Below are 24,400 nucleotides of genomic sequence, written 5' to 3' on the forward strand. Positions count from 1 at the left end.
TATGCCATTATCATCAGGACATTCTGCAAACACCCACTCTCCACAAACTTAAACAGATATCATTTTCCTATCAATATGCAATACCCTTAAATTCTAGACACTAAGATCAGGAACTGTTGTATAAACTCACATATACAGCTCAAAAGGTATACAGTTCAGATTGTAGGGATCATGGCAATTTGCTTTTTTTAATCAAAATGCTAGTGTGCTGTCTTACAGCCAGAGAATAGATGAACAAAATGTGTTATATCTCTACAAAAGAATATTATTCAGCAGTATAAAGAATGAAGTCCTGATACATGTTACAACAAAGATGAATTTCACAAAGATTGCCCTAAGAGAAAGGAACCATACACAACAGTCCATACACAGTATGACTCCATATATATGAAATATACAGAGAGGCAAATCTACAGAGACAGGACATATATCAGTGGTTAACAAGGTTAACAAGGAATAGGATATGGGAAAAAAGACAATGGGCAGTGCTCTGCATGTGTATTTCTTTTTTTTTTTTTTTTTTTTGGACAGGCAGAGTGGACAGTGAGAGAGAGAGACAGAGAAAAAGGTCTTCCTTTGCCGTTGGTTCACCCTCCAATGGCTGCCTCGGCCAGCGCGCTGCAGCCGGCGCACTGTGCTGATCCGATGGCAGGAGCCAGGTACTTATCCTGGTCTCCCATGGGGTGCAGGGCCCAAGCACTTGGGCCATCCTCCACTGCACTCCCGGGCCACAGCAGAGAGCTGGCCTGGAAGAGGGGCAACTGGGACAGAATCCAGCGCCCCGACCGGGACTAGAACCCGGTGTGCCGGTGCCGCAAGGCGGAGGATTAGCCTATTGAGCCACGGCGCTGGCCTGTGTATTTCTTGAGCTGATGAAATGTTCTAAAATTAGAGTGTGGTGATGGTGGCATACTTCTTTAAATACAATAAAATCCAATGAATGGTATACTTTAAACAGGTGAACTTTGTGGGTTGTAAATTATATGATTATTGCAAATAATAGTCTGTTACTTCATCTCCTTACTTGCGAACATGATAATATTCTTCTGGGTTCAGAAGCCCGTTTTGAATAAACTGTAATGAAAAAGAAGGCATTTGATCAACTACCTCCTGGACAACCTTGTTAATTAATCTTGTCCTCACCGCCCCCCCCCTTTAGAACATATCTGTCAAATAGTTAACTTCTGAGAAGTTGGAGTTGCAGAGATAATTGGCTCTCCATTTATAGCTAGGCATGTTTTAATGATGTTCTGGCCAATGACAGGCCACAGGCACAACATTGGTCTCTTCACATTGTATTGCCTAGTGACACTGTTGCCATCTTAATTTGTGTTAGCACATTCAATGATGTCTGCACAATGACAAAATTGCCTAATAACATAAGTCTCAGATCATTTCCTTGTTGTTAAGTGACAGCTGATGCATGAAGTACAATACCAATAAGTCTGCCTCCACCACTGGCCCCTTCCCTCTATTTTCTTTCTTTCCTTATGGAACTTTGCTGTTGAGAACCCAGTGGTCCAAATCATAGCTGAACTGATTCAGAGCGTGACCCTCTCCCTCTGTGGCTCCTGAGTGCAAAGGAACTGGAACCATTTGTTAATGATTAAAATGCAAAAACTCACAGGGACAACAAAAGATGGTGTGGTATTCTCTCCCCTTTGGATGCTGGTGCTGGTAATACTGGCAGCTTTTATTTCAATAGTGTGCACTGTAGGAGGACTAGATAGGAACTAGGACACTGAGAAAACTGAGCAAAATTATGATTGGCATTTAGGCACTAAGAGAACTAATTGTTAGTGTTCTTGATGTGCCCAATTCATTGTAAAAGCAAATCAAGTAATAGCAAGTCATGTACTTTGTGTTGAAATTCTAGTGCTGTAGATTCTTATGGCCTGGATCCCCTAAGTCGTATGTTGGGGTATTTCGAGATGAGATCCTCAGGAGCTAGTTAGGATTAGGTGAGTTCATGAGGATGGAGTCTGCATGATGGCATTAGTGGCTTTATAAGAAAAGTGAGACCCTGTTAGCAAGCTTGTTTTGTCTACAGTGTGGTGGTCTGCACTGCCTTCAGTGTCTCAGAATCCCCACCAACAAAGAGGCTTTCATTTGATGCCATCCCTTCACTCTTGACTTCTCAGCTTCCAGAAGTGTAAGAATAAATTTCCCAGTCTGTCATATTCAGTGAGACCAACAGAAAATAGACTAAGACACAAATCCAATTTCTAAATACTGAGAGAGATTTTTCTTTTGCTCAGCTTTCCTGTATCTATAAATTAGATGCCAAGAGATAAGCCACTGTGGGCTTGTGCAACTCCAACAGAACCTTACTCAACATTCTGGGTCTCTGGCCCAGCAAGAGCAGGGAGGATTTAAACAACGGTCAAGTGATCAACCACAGTGAATGTGGGGTTGGGGCTCAAGTAGTTTCAAGACTGGGTGAGACTCTGACATCTGGGAGGATTCCAGCACTTAGCCAGGCCACCTCTTCAGAGACATCAACACTTCTTATAATAATGCCTCAATCATTTTAATCAGTGTTCACTCTTTGCATGCTTTGATACTTATTCCTTTTTCTTTCATTTTCATCCTCTTCCCTTCATCACCCATCCTTTGCCAGTGTTAGAGTGATTTATCTCCTTTCCCTTTTCTCATTACTGACACCAGAAAGCAGATGAAGCACCAAGAAGTGGGTTGGGAGTGGACACAGGCCTTGGAGTCTCTAAACACGCTTTCGTTGCTATCCCTCAGAGGGCCAGGTCCTGAGAGAGAGAGAGAGAGAGAGAGAGAGAGAGAGAGAGAGAGAGAGAGAGAAACTTGTGGCACAGGGAAATGTGCCCAGAATCCAGAAACCCCAGTGACTTACCCTGGGCACGTTGCAAAGCCAATCAGTTTGGATGCTTGCTTCAGAATGCAGAAGTTAAAAGCACAGAACTCGCCAGATTTACCTGGGGTGCCTGCAAGGGTTTGTTCTTGGCTCTATGTCCTCAGACACCAGTCTGTGCAGCTCTAATGAGCACCAACCAGTCTGCAAGCAGATTCTCCAAAGAGATAAATATCTGCCTTGGGATATAACACCCCTCTCCTCACTGCAGGAAACAAGAATTGGATAATTTGCTTGTGACTGTGGTTGGATTTCTCTAGTTTAGCTTGACTTGGTTTACAGCTCACCTGCAGCAGAATCAAAATGGCCAGATTCAAAGCAGCTGTGGTTTCAGCAAAAACAGAAACAGGAGATGAACAAGAGAAGAATTGGGAGGGGTGGGAGTGAATGTTTCAAGGTATAGAGGGTGCATCGTGAATCCCTTTTCACTGGAAGCCTGAGCCCATTTGCCATCCTATGTTGGGTGAGGCACACAGGATAGACTATATGTTTCTGAAGGGGCTGGCACTGATCATGGAGCTTGTCCAATATCATTTTCCAGAAAGCAACTAAATTTTTAGCTCTAAAATTTCATAAATTCAGAAGCCTAGTCCCAACAGAGGATGCAAATAGAAAACTTCTCACATACCATTTGTCTTGTTGACATTATAAGTTCATTGTGTCACCCCCCTCAACTAAATGTTGAAGTCCTCCAGTACCTCAGAATATGAGCTTATGAGAAAGGGTGGTCATTGCCCAGGTGCTTAGTCAAGATGAAGTCATACAAGAGCAGAGTGGGCCTTTAATCCAATGTGACTAGTGTCCTTATAGAATTCAGGGAAGAGACACACAGGGAGAACACCATGTGATGTTGGAGGTAAGACTGCAGTGGTGCAGTGGCGAGCCAAGGAATTCCAAAGATTCTGTCCACCACCAGCCACGAAGATTTAAGGAAGCATTTTGCTTGGCATCCCAGAGGTAACACAGTCCTGTTGAAACCTCAGTTCTGGGCTTCCAGCCTCCAGAACTCTGAGAAAATAAACTTCTGCTGTTTTAAATCATCTCATTGTGGTACTTTGTTATGGCAGTCCTGAGAAACAAATACAGATGATTTGCATTTGGTTGAGCTGCCTAAGCTTATGAACACCTCTGCTGTAACCAATTCAAACTTACTGCATGAACCGATTTGAAAGTTAGCAGTACTTTAAATCAGAGAGCACAATTGGAACATCCAGGATCTGGTTGGCCTAATGTTGATACATCACCAGCCCTGTTCCAGTGATGAATCTGGGCTCTCCAGGGGAACAATACTAATATCCCAGAAGAAGCCACTAAAGAGTTCACTGCAATGCTGCCTCGTTCATCTTTAAAGGAGAGTTCTCACTATTAGAAGGAACTTTTGGAATGATTAAGGAGATACTACAAAAAGTCCACAGGAGCAAATGGTTCAAAAAGGATACTTATCCCTTTAGTACTTCCTCAGCATGAGAGAAAGGAAGAATGGAAGGGAGGTGTTCAAACTGTCTCACCCTTTGGTCTTCATTCTGGCATGCCCAGCAAAGCCACTTAATGGAAATGTAGCAACATACAAAACAGAAATATAAATAATCATCAGAAACTACTACAAAGAGCTGTAAGTCAACAAATTGGGAAACCTAGAAGAAACGGATACAACCTACCTAAACTGAGCCATGAAGACACAGAAAATCTAAACAGACCCATAACCATGAAACAAATTGAATCAGTAATAAATGTGCTACCAAAAAAGAAGAGCCCAGGACCGGATGGCTTCACTGCTGAATTCTACCAGACATCTAAAGAAGAACTAATCCCAGTTCTTCTCTAATTATTCAAAACAATTGAAAGGGAGGGAATCCTCTGAAATTCTTTCTGTGAAGCCAATATCCCCTTAATTCCTAAACCCGGAAAAGATGCAACAGAGAATGAAAACTATAGACCTATCTCCCTGATGAACAAAGATGCAAAAATACTCAACAAAATCCTGGCCAACCGAATCCAACTACACATCAGAAAGATCATTCAACCGGATCAAGTGGGATTTATCCCTCGTATGCAGGGATGGTTCAACATTTGAAAATCTATCAATGTGATACACCACATTAACAAATTGAGAAACAAAAATCATATGATTATCTCAATAGATGCATAGAAAGTACTTGACAAAATACAACACCCTTTCATGATGAAAACTTTAAGCAAATTGGGTTTAGAAGAAACATTCCTCAACACAATTAAGGCAATTTATGACAAACCCATGGCCAGCATTATATTGAATGGGGAAAAGTTGGAGGCATTCCCATTGAAATCTGACACCATACAGGGATGCCAACTCTCGCCATTGCTATTCAATATAGTCCTAGAAGTTTTAACCAGAGCCATCAGGCAAGAAAAAGAAATTAAAGGAATACAAATTGGAAATGAGGAAGTCAAATTATCCTTATTTGCAGATGACATGATTCTATATATAGGGGACCCAAAAGACTCCATTTAGAGACTATGGGAACTAATAGAAGAGTTTAGGAAAGTAGCAGGATATAAATTCAATACACAAATATCAATATCTTTTGTATAAATAGACAGTGCTAAGGCTGAGATTGAGCTTCTAAAATCAATTCCATTCATAATAGCTACAAAAAAATCAAATACCTTGGAATAAATTTAACCATGAATATCAAAGATCTCTACAATGAGAATTATAAAAAAGAGATTACATTAAATTAAAAAGAATTACATTAAAGAAAGAAATAGAAGATACAAAAAAGGAAATGGCCCCATGTTCATGGATTGAAAGAATAAAAAAATCTCCAATGTTCATTAATGGAATAATCAATATCATAAAAATGTCCATTCTTCTGAAAGCAATTTACAGATTCAATGTAATATGCACCAAAATATAAAAGACATTCTTCTCTGATATAAAAAAAGATGCTGAAATTCATATGGAGACACAGGAGACCTCAAATGGCTAAAGCAGTCTTACACAACAAAAACAGACCTGAGGCATCACAATACCAGATTTCAAGATATACTGTAAGGCAGTTATAATCAAAACAGCATGGTACTGCTACAAAAACAGATGGATAGACCAATGGAACAGAATAGAAATGCCAGAAATCAATGCAAACATCTACAACCAACCTATATTTGATCAAGGATCTAAAACCAATCCCTGGAGCAAGGATAGTCTCTTCAACAATGGTGTGGGGAGCAACTCGGACTAGACTAAGTTACTGGAATTAAGACTTATTCTATGCATCTGCTCTCCCACAATATGGCACTGAGAAGGGAAACAGCTTCTACGCAGCTGCCTCCAGTTCAACCAATAAACTGTAGGACCTACTCCTGATTGGAGGAGAGCAGCATACTCGGCGTGTGGGTAGCAGAGTTGGGATTGGCGGAGGAGGACTATAAAGGAGGAGAGAGACGGCATGCACCAGGAAGATCTAAGGGGAACATCTATCTGAAGGAACACCTGTGCAGCCCCCGAGAGAGCCGGCCGGCAGTATGCCGCTCCCCCGCGGAAGTGGGGAAAGTGGCTAGGGGGAACCGCCCTTCCACGGAGGTGGAAGGGTCGGTAGCCAACCCGGGAAGAACCAGCAGCAAACCCGGGGAGGGCCGAGCAGACAAAAGAACAGTGCAGGGTCCTGTGTCATTCCTCCACGAAGAGGGGGAGCGACATAATGGTGCCGTGACTCGGATGTGAAGCCTAGGCAGGGTCCTGTGTTGTTCCCCCACGAAGACGGGGAGCGACAAATGGTGCTGGAAAAACTGGATTTCCATACGCAGAAGTATGAAGCAAGACCCCTACCTTATACCTTACAAAAAAAAACCACTCAAGATGGATTAAAGATGTAAATCTACAACTGGACACCATCAAATTATTAGAGAACACTGGGGAAACCCTGGAAGACATTGGCATAGTCATAGAGTTCTTGGAAAAGACCCCAGAGGCAAAGGCAGTCAAAACCAAAATAAAAAAATGGGATTACATAAAATTGAGAAGTTTCTTTACTGAAAAAGAAACACTCAGGAATGTTAAGAGGCAACCAACAGAATGGCAGAAATTATTTGCAAGTTATTCAACTGATAAAGGATTAATAACATTAATAACTAGAATCTACATAGAGACAAGAAACTCCACAACAACAAAACAAACAACACACTTAAGAAATGGGCCAAGGACTTAAACAGATATTTTTCAAAAGAGGAAATTCAAATGACCAGACACATGAAAAAATGTTCAGGATCACTAGCCATCAGCAAAATGCAAATCAAAACCACAATGATGTTTCACCTCACGCCAGTTAGAATGGCTTTCATACAGAAATCAAAAACAACAAATTCTGGTGAGGATGTGTGGAAAAAGGTGCCCTAATCTACTTTTGGTGGGAATGTAAACAGGTAAAGCCATTAAGGAAGATTGTATGGAGATACCTCAAAAATATGAATATAGACCTACCATATGACCCAGCCATTCCACTCCTTGGAATTTACCCAAGGGAAATGAAATAAGTAAATAAAAGAGTTATCTGCATCTCACACTTATTGTAACTCAATTTTACAATAGCTAAGACATGGAATCAACCCAAATGCCCATCAACTGAAGCCTGGATAAAGAAATTACAGGATATGTACACTATGGAATACTACACACTGGTTTAAAAATGAAATCTTTTTATTTGCAACAGAATGGATGAATCTGTAAAATATCTTACTTAGTGAAATAAGCCAGTCCCAAAGCAACAAATATATGTTCTCTCTGATCTGCGAGAACTAATAGAGCACCTAAAACAAAATCTGCAGAAGTGAAATTGACTCTTTGAGAAGGGATGACTTGAGCTGCCTTTGTGTTGATGGTCAAGGATTTGTTCCTTTTTTCTGTTATTGTTGTTGTTTTTTTCTTCATACTATTTGGTGAACTCTTTACTTAACAGAGTAAATCACTTGTGTATAAAGTCAATTGAGGATGGATCTCTAAGAGTGGGAATAAGAAAGGGAGGAGGACATTTGTTACTGCAAAGCTGTATAGATCTGCATATATTCCTAGGGACTTACTTCCTTTTTATTTTTTTTTATTTGTTTGACAGATAGAGTTAGACAGTGAGAGAGAGAGACAGAGAGAAAGGTCTTCCTTCCACTGGTTCACCCCCCAAATGGCTGCTATGGCTGGAGCTACACCGATCTGAAGCCAGGAGCCAGATGCTTCCTCCTGGTCTCCTATACGGGTGCAGGAGCCCAAGAACTTGGGCCATCCCCCACTGCCTTTCTGGGTCACAGCAGAGAGCTGGACTGGAAGAGGAGCAAGTAGGACTAGAACCCGGCACCCATATGGGATGCTGGTGCCACAGGCGGAGGATTAACCATGTGAGCCACGGTGCCCGTCTGGCTGAAAGGCCTGTGAGAGCATTTCAGGCATGGAAAGCTAAGACGTGTGGCAAAAAATGTTCTACAAAAAGGATCTATGTAATGAGACCCCAGCAGAATGAAGTGGCCATCAAAGCAGGATGTACTTTTCTCTAAAGGGATGAGAGAACTTCCACTTTGCTTATGGCCTTGTCTAAATACTGATGGAGTTTGTGGACTCAAAAGGCTTCTATATCTCAGGCAGCTTATGTCAAGAGCCTCAGGTGGTCAATGACATCATACATAAGAGTGTTAATTGTTAAAATTAACAACAGGAGTTTCTGTGCACTAACTCTTCATGCAGGACCTCTGTCCTCAATGAGTTGTATTATGTGAGTTAACTGTAAAACTAGTTACCAGGTTTTTTTTGTGTGTGTATATGTGTGTGTGCACAAATTATTGAAATCTTTACTTAGTATAGATTTGGTCTTCTGTGTACAAAGTTAATTGAAAATTAATCTAATGGAGAATGGGACTGAGAAGGGGAGAGGGAAGAGGAGGAGGGGTGGGAGTGCAGGTATGGTGGGAAGAATAACTGTATTCCTAAATTTGTACTTATGAAATTTATATTCCTTTTAAAATTTTAAAAAGTATTAACCACTGGCTTTTGTTTTGACTCTAGAATGCTGAGGGGCTAGTCTGATTATTATCTTGACTGAAATAAACAACTCCCCTCCTGTAATAAGTTAGTATACAATTTTAATGAACAGGCATTTCATTCAATTTAATTGAAAATAAAATGTCTTCTGTTTCTTTTCATTTCACTTGTTGGCAAAAAGCACAATGACACTATATCAAGCCAGTATTGGGGATTTATTAAACATTTTATAAGACGGTAGTTCCAAAGATCTGTTACCCATTGAAATCATGTGAGAAACTTTAAAAATTGACCTTGGATCTCATCCTTACATGTTCTGATTTAACGGTGTGGGATGCCATGTGAGTGTTGAAATTTTAATGTGCCAGTTCCTCCAAGATGGCGGAATAGGGAGGGAGCACACTGACAGTCCAGAAAAAGATAGTTTAATAAAAGTGGAGATACTGTAGTTTCTGGGAAAAGTTAGGGAAAAATCTAGAGGAAACTCTTTTGGAACTAGTGAGACACAGCGGACCTACATGGAGGGCAAGGACGCCCACGGCTTGGGACCCCAGCCACCGAGTCTACGCTCCAGTGCTGGAAAGGGAGGTGAGGTGAAACCGCAGTAGCCCGAGACACTGGCAGGGAAGTGGCAGGAAAAGCCTAGAGGGAATGAGGCTTGAAGCCCCATGGGGGAAAGTTCACCAGGCTAACTAGAGGAGAGAAAAAAATAAATAAATAAATAAATAAATAAAAGGGACCAGTACGGACACAATTCTCTCTCTCCACTCACCTTACAAAGGCAAGCAAGACAAAGAGCAGGCGACATTTTGGACATACATAAAAGCTCCGCCTGCCATCAGCCAAGCAGAAAAATCTGATGCTGGTGGGGAGAAATAACAGGAGATTAGGACCTAGTGAATGTGTGGAACTAATGACCTGAGACTGTGAAAAAAAAATCAAGAATGTGGCAGAGGACTCACAGAGTACCGGAGACATGCGTACTCTCCGGAGATGCCACAATCTTGGTAACCTTGGCAACCTGGTGAGGGATTACAGGGGAATTTGAGCTTACACTGAAGTCTGCACAGATCCTTTGTGTGGTCCTTGGGACAGAGCAGACGAATATTGTACCCACAGGGGCCAGAGCTCAGAGCTCAGTTCTGCCTTCAACTCTGCTCAGCTGTGCGGATTTACTTCCCTTCTGAAAAAAAAAAAAAGAGACAGAGAGAAAGAGCTTTACCATGCCTAACCTGGGTGTGTCACCTTTGGCATACCCTTAACCCTGAAGAACCGAACAGAACTCACTGGCCACACCCATCACAAGCCTCTAAGGATCCATCAAAAGCAGACAGTCCACTTAATCTAGGGACATAGTATACTGAGAAAACCCACCGCAGCGAGGGAATAAAAAAAGAAGAAACCAAAGAATATCTCCACAATGCCAAGCAACAAATGCAGAAACCAAGGAAACAAGAAAAAGGAAGACATTATGATGCCCCCAAATGAACAAAACACCACAAGCCAAGATTATGAAGATGATGAGAAGGAAGAAATGTAAGATACGGATTTCAAAAAATTTATGATAAGAACATCTAGAAGTTCTCAAAAATAAATTCTTGAACTACAGAAATCCTTACTGGACAGGATAGAAAATCTCGTGAAAATGAAATCTTAAGGAGGAATCAAAATGAAATGAAGAAACTAGTAGAGCATAAAATTTCGATAGTGAAGAGAAATCATAATGAAATGAAGAATTCAATAGATCAAATGACAAACACATTAGAGAGCCTTAAAAAGAGAGTCAGTAAAGCAGAAGAGAGATATCGGACTTAGAAGACAGAGAACAGGAGAGTATACAGAAAAACCAAAGAAAAGAAGAGGAAATTAGAAATCTAAAAAATATTGTTGGGAATCTACAGGATACTATTAAAAAATCCAAAATTCGGGTTCTAGGAGCTCCTGAAGGCATGGAGAGAGAGAAAGGATTAGAAGCCCTTTTTAGTGAGATACTAGCAGAGAACTTCCTGGGTTTGGAGAAGGACAGAGATATCCTAGTATAGGAAGCTCATAGAACCCCTAGTAAACATGACCAAAAGAGATCCTCACCATGATACGTTGTAATCAAACTGACCACAGTGAAACATAAAGAAAAGATTCTAAAATGTGCAAGAGTGAAACGTCAGATTACTCTCAGAGGATCTCCAATTAGACTCACAGCAGACTTCTCAGCAGAAACCCTACAGGCTGGGAGGGAATGGCGAGACATAGCACAGGTACTAAGAAAAACTGTCAGCCCAGAATATTATATCCTGCAAAGCTCTCATTTGTGAATGAAGGTGAAATATAGACCTTTCATAGCAAACAGAAATTGAAAGAATTTGCTGCCACTCGTCCGGCCCTGCAAAAGATGCTTAAAGATGTGTTACACACAGGAACATAGTCATCAGTATAAAAGAAGGTAAAGGAAGGAAACCTCACAGCAAAAGATCACAGGAAGTTCAAAGCATATATTAGAAAATATCTTTGGGAAATGGCAGGGCAAAGTCACTACTTATCAATAGTCACTTTGAATGTAAATGGCCTCAACTGTCCAGTTAAAAGACACAGACTGCTTGAATGGGATAAGGAACAAAACCCATCTATTTGCTGCTTACAAGAAACACATCTTTCCAATGAAGATGCATACAGACTGAAAGTGAAAGGCTGGAAAAAGATATACCATGCCAACAGAAATGAAAAAAGAGCAGGAGTAGCCATCTTAATGTCAGACAAAATAAACTTTAACACAAAAACTGTTAAGAGAGACAAAGAGGGGCACTATATAATGATTAAGGGATCAATTCAACAGGAAGATATAATGATTATCAATGTATATGCACCTAATTACAGGGCACCGGTTTATTTAAAAGATTTGTTAAGGGACTTAAAGGGAGACTTAGACCCCAATACAATAGTACTGGGGGACTTCAATACTCCACTCTCAGAAATAGACAGATCAACAGGACAGAAGATCAACAAGGAGACAGTAGATTTAAATAACACTATAGCCCAAATGGATCTAACAGATATATACAGAACTTTCAATCCTACACATAAAGTATTTACATTCTTCTCAGCAGTACATTGACCACATACTAGGCCATAAAGCAAGTCTCAGCAAATTCAAAAGAATTAGAATCATATGATGCATCTTCTCAGACCACAGTGGAATGAAGCTGGAAATTAAGAACTCAGGAATCCCTAGAGCATATGCAAACACATGGAGATTGAAAAACATGCTCCTGAATGAACAATGGGTCATAGAAGAGATCAAAAGAAAAATCAAAAACTTTCTGGAAGAAATGAGGATAACAACACAACATATCAAAACTTATGGGATACAGCAAAAGCAGTGTTAAGAGGAAAGTTTGTAACAATAGGTGCCTACATCAAGAAATTGGAAAGGCACCAAATAGATGAGCTTTCAATTCACCTCAAGGATCTAGAAAACCTACAGCAAACCAAACCCAAATCTAGTAGGAGAAGAGAAATAATTAATATCAGAGAAGAAATCAAGAGGATTGAATCCAAAAAAATTACAAAAATTCAGCCAAATGAAGAGCTGGATTTTTGAAAAAATAAACAAAATTGACACCCCATTGGCCCAACTAACTAAAAAAAGAAGAGAAAAGACCCAAATCAATAAAATCAGAGATGAAAAAGGAAACATAAGAACAAACACCACAGAAATAAAAAGAATCATCAGAAATTACTACAAGGACTTGTATGCCAGCAAACAGGGAAACCTATCAGAAATGGATAGATTCCTGGACCCATGCAACCTACCTAAATTGAACCAGGAAGACATAGAACACCTAAACAGACCCATAACTGAGACAGAAATTGAAACAGTAATAAAGGCCCTCCCAACAAAGAAAAGCCCAGGACCAGATGGATTCACTGCTGAATTCTACCAGACATTTAAAGAAGAACTAACTTCAATTCTTCTCAACCAATTCAGAACAATCGAAAAAGAGGGAATCCTCCAAAATTCTTTCTATGAAGCCACCATCACCTTAACTCCTAAGCTGGAGAAAGATGCAGCATTGAAAGAGAATTACAGACCAATATCCCTGATGAACATAGATGGAAAAATCCTCAATAAAATTCTGGCCAATAGAATGCAACAACACATTGGAAAGATCATCCACCAAGACCAAGTATGATTTATCCCTGGTATGCAGGGATGGTTCAGTGTTTGCAAAACACTCAATGTGATACACCACATTAACAGACTGCAGAAGAAAAACCATATGATTATCTCAATAGACGCAGAGAAAGCATTTGATAAAATACAACACCCGTTCATGATGAAAACTCTAAGCAAACTGGGTATGGAAGGAACATTCCTCAATACAATAAAAGCAATTTATGAAAAACCCTCGGCCAGCATCCTATTGAATGGGGAAAAGTTGGAAGCATTTCCACTGAGATCTGGGACCAGACAGGGATGTCCACTCTCACCACTGATATTCAATATAGTTCTGGAAGTTTTAGCCAGAGCTATTAGGCAAGAAAAAGAAATTAAAGGGATACAAATTGGGAAGGAAGAACTCAAACTATCCCTCTTTGCAGATGATATGATTCTTTATTTAGGAGATCCAAAGAACTCTACTAAGAGACTATTGGAACTCATAGAAGATTTTGGCAAAGTAGCAGGGTATAAAATCAAAGCACAAAAATCAACAGCCTTTGTATACACAGGCAATGCCACGGCTGAGGAAGAACTTCTAAGATCAATCCCATTCACAATAGCCACAAAAACAATCAAATACCTTGGAATAAACTTAACCAAGGACGTTAAAGACCTCTACGATGGAAATTACAAAATCTTAAAGAAAGAAGTAGAAGAGGATACCAAAAAATGGAAAAATCTTCCATGTTCATGGATTGAAGAATCAATATCATCAAAATGTCTATTTTCCCAAAAGCAATTTATAGATTCAATGTGATACCAATCAAAATACCAAAGACATTCTTCTAAGATCTGGAAAAAATTATGCTGAAATTCATATGGAGACACAGGAGACCTCGAATAGCTAAAGCAAACTTGTATAACAAAAACAAGGCTGAAGGATCACAATACCAGATTTGAGGACATACTACAGGGCAGTTGTAATCAAAACAGCATGGTACTGGTACAGAAACAGATGGATAGACAAATGGAACAGAATAGAAACACCAGAAATCAATCCAAACATCTACAGCCAACTTATATTTGATTAAGGATCTAAAACCAATTCTTGGAGCAAGGACAGTCTATTCAACAAATGGTGCTGGGAAAATTGGATTTCCACATGCAACAGCATGAAGCATGACCCCTACCTTACACCTTACACAAAAATCCACTCAATATGGATTAAAGATATAAATCTATTACCCGACACCATCAAATTATTAGAGAGCATTGGAGAAACTCTGCAAGAAATAGACACCAGAAAAGACTTTTGGAAAGGACCCTGGAAGCACAGGGAGTCAAAGCCAAAATTAACAATTGGGATTGCATCAAAATGAGAAGTTTCTGTACAGCAGAAGAAACAGTGAGGAAAGTGAAGAGACAACCGACAGAATGGGAAAAAATATTTGCAAACTATGCAACAGACAAAGGGTTAATAACCAGAATCTACAAAGAGATCAAGAAACTCCACAACAACAAAACAAACAACCCACTTAAGAGATGGTCCAAGGACCTCAATAGACATTTTTCAAAAGAGGAAATCCAAATGGCCAACAGGCACATGAAAAAATGTTCAGGATCACTAGCAATCAGGGAAATGCAAATCAAAACCACAATGAGGTTTCACCTCACCCTGGTTAGAATGGCTCACATTCAGAAATCTACCAACAATAAATGCTGGAGAGGATGTGGGGAGAAAGGGACACTAACCCACTGCTGGTGGGAAATGCAAACTGGTTAAGCCACTATGGAAGTCAGTCTGGAGATTCCTCAGAAAGCTGAATATAACCCTACCATTCCACCCAGCCATCCCACTCCTTGGAATTTACCCAAAGGAAATTAAATTGGCAAACAAAAAAGCAGTCTGCACCTTAATGTTTATTGCAGCTCAAATTCACAACAGCTAAGACATGGAACCAACCCAAATGCCCATCAACAGTAGACTGGATAAAGAAATTATGGAACATATGCTGTATAGAATACTATACAGCAGTCAAAAACAATGAAATCCGGTCATTTGCAACAAGATGGAGGGATCTGGAAAACATTATGCTGAGTGAAATAAGCCAGTCCCAAAGGAACAAATATCATATGTTCTCCCTGATCGGCGACAACTAACTGAGCACCAAAGGGGAAACCTGTTGAAGTGAAATGGACACTATGAGAAGCAGTGACTTGATCAGCTCTTGTGCTGACTGTTGATGTACAATGTAAAACTTTATCCATTTTAGTATTTTTTCTTTGTTTTGTTCTAGTACTATTGGTTGAACACTATAATTAACACACAATTATTCTTAGGTGTTCAAATTTTAACTGAAAAGTGATTCCTGTTAAATATAAGAATGGGAATAAGAGAGGGAGGAGATGTACAATTTGGGACAGGCTCAATTGGACTTGCCCCAAATGGTGGAGTTAGAATCGTGCCAGGGTATTCTAATACAATCCCATCAAGGTGGCATGTACGAATGCCATCTCACTAGTCCAAGTGATCAATTTCAGTTCACAATTGATCACAGTCTATGGTCTAAGAGTCTAAGGTCTAAGAATCAAAGGGATTGCACAAACAAGACTAGTGTCTGCCAATACTAACTGATAGAATCAAAAAGGGAGAGAACGATCCATCATGGGAAGCGGGATACACAGCAGACTCATAGAATGGCAGATGTCCCAAATAGCACTCTGGCCTCAGAATCAGCCCTTAAGGCATTCAGATCTGGCTGAAGAGCCCATGAGAGTATTTTAGGCATGGAAAGCCAAGATACTCTGAAAAAAAAGACCTAAATGGATGATCTGTGTGAGTGAGATCCCAGTGAAAAGAACAGGGCCATCAAAGAAGGAGGTACCTTTCTCTGAAGAGAGGAGAAAACTTCCACTTTGACTATGACCCTGTCGGAATTAGCTCTAAGTCAGTGAATTCAACAGGCTTCCATAGCCTTGGTAACTCATGCCTAAAGCCTAGGGAGATTACTGATGCCATAAACAAAAGTGTCAAATTGTTAAGTCAACAACAGGAGTCACTGTGTACTTACTTCTCATGTGGGATCTGTCCTTAATGTGTTGTCCAATGTGAAGTAATGCTATAACTAGTACTGAACCAGTATTTTACACTTTGTGTTTCTGTGTCGGTGCAAACTGATGAAATCTTTACCTAATATAGACTAAATCAATCTTCTGTATATAAAGAGAATTGAAAATGAATCTTGATGTGAATGGAATGGGAGAGGGAGTGGGAGGTGGGAGGGGTGTGAGTGGGAGGGAAATTATGGGGGAGGGAAAGCCATTGTAATCCATAAACTGTACTTTGGAAATGTATATTTACTAAATGAAAAAAATTAAAAAAGAATTTTGCATCATTTTTCCTTAGAGAGTTGTGGTCTGTGCCTTTTAAAAGTAAGAAATAGAAAACAAAAATTTCTTACTTTTTAGTCAGGAAACAGAATTTTGCCCTAGTGAGGTCAGCTAAGGGAGAAGCATGGAGAAGGAGAGAGCTGGTGAGAGAAATCATGCCTAGGGATTAGCACCTGCAAAGCAAACTCGATCTTGCAGAATTGCTTTCTTTTCTGTCCCTAATTTGTTCAGCACACACAGTATTTCTGCTGCCTCTGTCCTTCAAGCCTCTTGACCCAGCTTTTGTGTGCATTGGTTTCTAGTGAGAAAGGAGGGAAGCAAATTAGCAGGAGGGATGCACAACCACCTCCCTTTGCTGATGGGTTAGACTTCATTGGTCCTTTCCTGCCTCTGAAATTGTGCCTATTCTGTCTTAAGTTTGACCCTCCTTACTTGTTCCTGGATTATCTTTTACAACAGACTCTTCAGGCTTCTGAATATCTTGACAGATTTTTTATTCTGTTCAAGATGGATTGCATTCTCTTCCAGCTTTTCTAGTTTCTCTAGCCAGATTTCAACTTCTGGATTTTCTGGTCATCTCCATTTGATGTATCAGCCACTGCACCTGAGCAGTTTTTCATATGACCATTGGCCATTTGTATTTCATCTTTGGAAAAATATCTGATCGTGTTATTTGCCCATTTCTTAACTAGAGTGCTTTTTTTGTTACTGAGTTTCTTGAGCTCTTTGCAAATTCTGGATATCAATTCTTTTATCAGTTGCATAGTTTGCAAATATTTTCTTCCATTCCATTGGTTGCCACTTTGATGAGTGTTTCCTTTGTAGTGAGGAGGCTTCATAATTTGATGTAATCCCATTTGTCAAATTTTGCTTTTATTGCCTGTGCTTCTGGGGTCTTTTCCAAGAAATCATTGACTATGCTGATGTCTTGCAGAGTTTCCCCAATGTTTTCTTCTAGAAATTTGATGGTCAGGTGATAGATTTAGATCCTTAATCCACTGTGAGTTGATTTTTGCATATGGTGTACGGTAGGGGTGTTTCACACTTGTGCATATGTAGATTGAATTTTCTCAACACCATTTGTTGAAGAGACTGCCCATTCTTCAGAGGCTGATTTTAGCTCATTTAGCAAAAATTATTTGGTTGTAGCTACACGGATTAATTTATGAGATTTTTATTCTCTTCCATCCCTCTACATGTCTATTTTTGTGCCAGTACCAGGCTGTTTTCATTATAACTGCCCTGAAGTATGTCTTGAAATCTGGTATTGTGATGCCTCCAGCTTTGCTTTTATTGTTTAAGATTGCTTTAGCTATTCAGGGTCTCTTTTGTTTCCATATGAATTATAGCATTTTCCCCCTAGATCTTAGAAGAATGTCCTTTTTTTTTTTTGATTTGCTTTGCATTCAATCTGTAAAGTGCTTTGGGTAGTATGGACATTTTGCTGATTAATTCTTCCAATCCACTAACATAGAAGATTCTTCAATTTTTTGTGCCTTCCTCTGTTTCTCTCTTTAATGTTTTGTAATTTTCATTGTAGAGATCTTTCACTTCCTTGGTTACATTTATTCCAAGGCATTTAAACTTTTTCTTAGGTGTTGTAAATGAGATTGATCTTAGAAGTTCTTTCTCAACCATGGCATTTTCTGTATACACAAAAGTTATTGAATTTTGTGTGTCGACTTTATATGCTGCAATATTTACCAAATTCCCTTACAAGCTCCAATAGTTTCTTAGTGCAGTCTTTTGGTTCCCTATATATTTCATATATAGGATCATGTCATCTGAAAACAGGGATAACTTGACTTTCTCCTTTCCATTTTGTGTCCATTTGATATCTTTTGCTTGTCTAATGGCTCTGGCTAAAACTTCTATAACTATATTGAATAGCAGTGGTGAAAGTGTGCATCCTTATATTGTTCTGGATCTTAGTGGAAATGCTTCCAACCTTTCCCCCATTCAATATGATGCTGGCTGTGGTTTTGTCATATTGCCTGGATTGTGTTGATGAATGTCTCTTCTATACCTAATTTACTTAAAGTATTTTTATCATGGAAAGACACTCTATTTTATCAAATGCTTTCTCTGCATCTATTGAAATCATCATATGGTTGTTGGTTTTCAATTTGCTAATGTCATATATCACATTTATTAAATTTTGTATATTGAACCATCCCTGTATACCTATGACAAACCTCACTTGGTCCAAGTGAATGATCCTTCTGATGTGTTGTTGGATTCAATTAGCTAATATTTTGTTGCATCTATGTTCATTATGGATGTTGGTCTATAATTCTCTTGATTTGTTTTATCTTTTTCTGCTTTTGGAATTAAGATGATGCTTGCCTCATAAAAGAATTCTGGAAGGATTCCCATCCTTTAAATTCTTTTGAACAGTTTGAGAGGAATAGGAATTAGTTCTTTAAGAGTCTAATAGAATTTAGCAGTAGAGCCTTCTGCTCCTGATATTTTATTTGTTGGGAAGGTCTTTATGATTGATTGAATCTCTACCTTGGTTACTGGTCAATTTAAGTCTTCAGTGTCTTCATGATTCAATTTTGGTACATGTATCCATAAATCCATTTCTTCTAGAATTTCCAGTTTGTTGGCATATAGCTGTTTGTAATAACTCCTGTTGATTCTTTTTGTTTCTGTGGTATCCACTGTAACATCTTTTTCATCTATGACTTTTAAAATTGGGTCTTCTCTCCTTTTTCGGGATAATTGGGCCAATGGTATGTCAATTTTGTTTATTTTTTCAAAAACTCAGCTCCTTATTTCACTAATCTTTTGTATCTTTTCTTTCAATTTTGTTTATTTCTTCTCTAATTATTTCTTTCCTCCTACTAATTACAGGTTAGGGGTTCTTCTTTTTCTAGTTCCTGGAGATACATTGTTGGATAATTTATTTGATGCCTTTGCAATTTCTTGATGTAGGTGCTAATTGCTACAAGTTTCCCTCTTTTTCCCACTGCTTTTGCTGTATCTCATAAGTTTTGATATGTTGTGTTGTCATCTTCATTTGTTTTAGGAATTTTTTGATTTTTTCTGTGACCAATTGTTGATTCAGAAGCATGTTGTTCAGACTCCATATGTTTGCATATTTTCTAGAGTTTCTTAAATTATTTATTTATAGCTTTATTCCATTGTGGTCAGTAAAGAGACATTGTATGATTTAAATTTTTTGAATTTGCTGAGTCTTGCTTTATGGTCTTTCAAATGGTCTATCCTAACAAAAGTACCATGCACTGATGAAAGAATGAAAAGAATGTGTATTCTGCAGCTGTGGGATTAAATGTTCCATAGATATCAATTAGATCCATAGGGTCCATAGTTTAGATTAGATCTGTTGTTTATTCATTGATTTTTTTTTTGTCTAATTGATCTGTGCATTGATGATAGCAGTGTGTTGAAGTCCCTCATACTTATCATATTGGTGCCTATGTATCCCTTTAGATTTATTAACATTTGTTTTATTTATTTATTTTTGACAGGCAGAGTGGACAGTGAGAGAGAGAGACAGAGAGAAAGGTCTTCCTTTGCTGTTGGTTCACCCTCCAATGGCTGCTGTGGCTGGCGTGCTGCGGCCGGCGCACCACGCTGATCCGATGGCAGGAGCCAGGTACTTATCCTGGTCTCCCATGTGGGTGCAGGGCCCAAGGACTTGGGCCATCCTCCACTGCACTCCTGGGCCACAACAGAGAGCTGGCCTGGAAGAGGGGCATCCGGGACAGAATCCGGTGCCGCGACCAGGACTAGAACCCGGTGTGCCGGCGCCACAAGGCGGAGGATTAGCCTAGTGAGCCGCGGCACCGGCCTAACATTTGTTTTAATTTCTTTAACATTTGTTTTAAATAGCCAGATGCCCTAGCACTGGGTAAATATAGTAAATATACATTTACTATAGTCACATCTTCCTGTTGAATTGATCCCCTAATCATTATATAATACCCCTCTTTGTATCTTTTAATGGTTTTTGTGTTAAAGTCTATTTTGTCTTATATTTGGATGCCTACTCCTGTTCATTTTTTGCATCCTGTTAGCATGGAATATCGTTTTCCATCTGTGTATTTCTTTGTTGGTGAGGTGTGTTTATTGTAGGCAGTGAGATGGGTCATGTTTTTTAATCCATTCAGTCTATATGTTTTAATTGGAGAATTTAGGCCATTTATATTCAAGGGAATTATTGTTAAGTAGCAATTTTATCCTGCCATTTTTCCATAAATATTCCTATTGTTCCCTCCAGCTGTTGGCTGGGAGTCACTGGTGGTGCCCTGCTTGCTGCTGAGTGATTAAATTGTCCCCACTTCTCCATGCTGTCTCTACGTTTTGTAGAATTTCCACTGCAAACCACTCTCCAACTGTTGTATGGGAATGGGTTTTCCCCTCTTTTCTTATCTTACTGTGGTCAGAATTAGTATATCTTTGCCCTATTTAGGCATCTTGGATTTTCTCAAGTCTTTATTATTAACAATGTGTTTCAAACTTCAGAAGCATGTGGGAGGTTTGAAACATAAATTGTTCAATTTTAGCTCCAGAGTTTCTGATTCCTAGGTCTGGAGTGGGTTCTGACGATTCACATTTTTACTATATTTCCATGTAATGCTGACGTTGCTGGCCCAAGGCCTACACTTTGTGAACTATTGCTTTACAGGAGGAAGCATGGAGAAAATGTGAAAGAAAATGTCTATATAAATATTTTTTCTTCTTGAGCTCTTATAGATGAGAAAGAAGGTAGGAGGAGACAGACATAAAAGGAAAAGAAAAAGTGAAGCTCCTGTGATGCTCAGTGCCCTGCGATTTCTAAAGCAGGATACCATCAGCAAACACTGACTAAACATGAGGAGGCACACCGCACACTCTTCTTTTTAATCTGCATAGCAACATGGAGGTAACAACACATATTATTGTCTTCATTCTGCTAGTTAAAAAATGAAGCTTAGAAAAGGTTTATGATTGGCCTAGGGACCACACAGGTTTTCAGTGACTGGGCTATAATTTATCCAGACCTGTTTAAGTAAATGTCTTTTAAAGACATTTGAAACATGTTTGTTTTTTTTATCTGCTTGAAAGGCAGAGTGACACACTGACACACACACATACAGGAATCTTCCATCTGCTGGCTCATTCCCCAAATGCCCACAACAGCCAGGGCTGAGTCAGGCTGAAGCCAGGTGCCAGGAATTCTATCCAGGTCTCCCATGTCAATGGCAGGGGCTCAAGCACTAGAGTCCTTAACTGTTGCCTCCCTTGATGCATTAGTAGGAAGCTGGAGCTGGATTGGAAGTGGAGTGGCTGGGACTCTAACCAGCACTCTGGCATGGATTGGTGGATCCCAAGCAGCAGCTTAACACTCCACCACATCGTCCACCCAAGACATTGTTTTTAAGCAGCATGATTTTAACAGAAAATTTTATGTTAAATCCCAATATATAAAAGAGATGGAAGAAGCTAGTAGAGGGCAAGAAAGAACCAGCAGCCAGTCTCACCCATTTTGCCTCCTATTTTTCTATTGTGGTCACCCTCGAGATAAGACCACAGAGACCTAGGGCTCCTAGAAACCCAGTAGGAAAACCATTATCTTCCACAACCGTTTTTCCCACTGGTTCATGTACCAGTGTTTCAGAGCTACCTTTTTCAGCAAAGAGATGTGAGCTGATTCAGCTACACATCTGAGTGCACACTGTGAAAGGTTCCAGCTGCAAAGATGTTTCCAATCATAAAATAAGACAAGAAGAAGCACACAGAAACTATTACCATAATGCATCAGATCCTTTAATGGAAAGGCATACATTTTAATGAGAACCAGCCAGTAAGAAAATGTTTGAAATATTAAAATATTAAAATGCTTAATTTCAATTTATAGGCTAAAATGACTAAATGACCACTAATGCACACATGGATTTAAAGAGAATATAATTTGGAAAAAAAAAGTCTAAAAGTCTAATGAACTAGACTGGCCTGGGCTAGAGATAAAGCTCAGGCTTGAGGCTTAGAACTACTTGAAACTATTTTAACAAAAAATTTGAGGGCTTTGTGAAAGAGGTGAAGATTAGCTATTTCCATTATGTGCAAGAAAACTATAATTCTCTGGTAAGAGCTGCCATTTAAAAGAAGGAATGCTACTTCCAGTTTTGCAAGATGACAAGAGTTCTGGAGATGGGACTGCATGGCAAGGTAAATGTACTTAACACTGCTGAACTGTACTCTTAAAAATGGTTAAGAAAGGTACATTCTATACTATCACAATTACTGAAAAAGACCTGGTGATAAAATTTACTCTCTCATGGAGCAGTTGGGCAGTGAGGGGATCCCTCTTTTGATTAGTTTGCTGTTTTGTGAGGGGAAGGTAGTGGAAAGAGGATTGGGAATTTCTGGAACACAGAATAGGATTTAATGGGTGTATATCTTGGTTTCATTATTCATGTGAGAGGTACAAGTCAGCGAGATTCAAAAATTCTGATTTAGAAAAACATTCTATGCAAAAAATCAAAAGAAAGAGCATCTATACATTTGTCCTATCTTATTTTCTTTCAAAGATTTGCATTTTATGCTGGTTAGGGTGGAACTGGGCATCAGTCAGAATCAATCATATGGTTCAGGGCCGGTTCCTGGCCCACCCAGAAATTCTGTTAAGCTTGTTTTGTTTCAATAAATCTAAGAAGTTAACAATTGTTCTACTCACTACCACTTTTTTACTACCAACAAAAAACTATGATATGCAAAAGTTATGAACATTCTAAGTTCAAAGATAACAAAAATAAATAAAAGAGAGTTTTTGTCAGGGGCAAATGGTAGGGGAAAGATTAGATAGTGATAAAAGAGTACAAAAAAGAGAAAGATAAGAAAGAAAAAAGTTATCTTTCTTGAATTTGATGTGGGGAATGTTTTTCAGTGTACTCAAAAGAAAAATTTTGTAAATAGTTGAGTTATAGGAGGTTTAAATAAGCATATTTGACTTACAATTTTCAACAAGTGCTAGTAATACAATGAGTCTGGGTTAACAATCATGAAAAAGAGAAAAAATACCTTTAAATTAAAGATGTATGGTAGAAAGATTAACCATCCTACCACATTAGCAAAAAAGTTAGGTTATAGGAATATAAAAACAGAATTTTCCTAGGTACTCACAGACATAAGTATATGTCTCTGATATTTAAAGAAAGCAAAGCAAACGGTTAAAGTAATGAAAGAAAGTATGCATTATTGTCTAACTTTTATTAGTCTATAGAATATTTTGCATTTAAGAGAAGTTTAGTGGAAGTAATGACTCAAGGATAGATCTCATCAAAGCCAATTTGTACACTGAATATTAAATATATATTTTTTATTGGGGGTCTATTATCAATTTTCCAAATACTAATATGCTTGCATAGTATTTTGAAAATATGTAGAAAAACAATTATAAATAAATCAGTGAAAGATAAGCTATAAACATTAAATATATTTTTAAGAGAATAAAGATTGAAACATGCATTTTCAAGTTAACTTCAAGTTTTTAAGAACATTAATTTAACTAAACTGCTCCATCCCAACCATTGAGCATTATGCTTACTTACAATGTGTGTAGAAAGAAATAATAAACTATGAGGTTTATTATAGGCTGGAAGATCCAGATGCAGTTCGTTAAGGAACTGACTTTGATTCTTTATGAAAATATGGAGGCTCCTTATTAGCTCTATTCAACTTAATAATTGCAGAGAAAAGTCTTCTGAACCTTTATTATGCCCTAAAATTCTCACTTCAGGCAATTGTTCTTCTCTCTCCTTTCTTAAATCCATCATCATCATTTTGAGTAAGAGATTTGAACAACTTTCAAAGTCCATATCCATCTGTCAGTTTTATAATTGATTACACTGTGGCATTTTTGGATGATATAGATACCATTCATAATGAGTTGTTTATTCTTGAGGAAATAGAATATATAATAACACAAACACTTCTTTGCCTGGTTGCCTCATCCCTAGGT

At 38.8% G+C, this 24,400-nt stretch overlaps 1 protein-coding gene across 8 annotated transcripts in view; it reads right to left on the reverse strand.

The window, feature by feature from the left end:
* The window catches only part of PRLR (prolactin receptor), a 183,485-nt gene that overhangs the window by 59,137 nt on the left and 99,948 nt on the right, over positions 1 to 24,400 (reverse strand). The window contains exon 3 of one of the 8 annotated variants that reach the window (XM_089312512.1): positions 9,940 to 10,068. The exons of 6 other annotated variants lie outside the window; for them this stretch is intronic. The gene's annotated coding sequence lies outside the window, so the exon portion shown is untranslated. Of the gene's footprint in view, positions 1 to 1,024; positions 1,075 to 9,939; positions 10,069 to 24,400 lie in introns of all 8 variants that reach the window. One more of the 8 variants, XM_089312513.1, reaches the window with a different exon arrangement.

The sequence above is a fragment of the Oryctolagus cuniculus genome, chromosome 14 (assembly GCF_051225735.1).
Source record: "Oryctolagus cuniculus isolate XC-2025 breed Fujian yellow rabbit chromosome 14, ASM5122573v1, whole genome shotgun sequence".
NCBI classification, from domain to species: Eukaryota; Metazoa; Chordata; class Mammalia; order Lagomorpha; family Leporidae; genus Oryctolagus; species Oryctolagus cuniculus.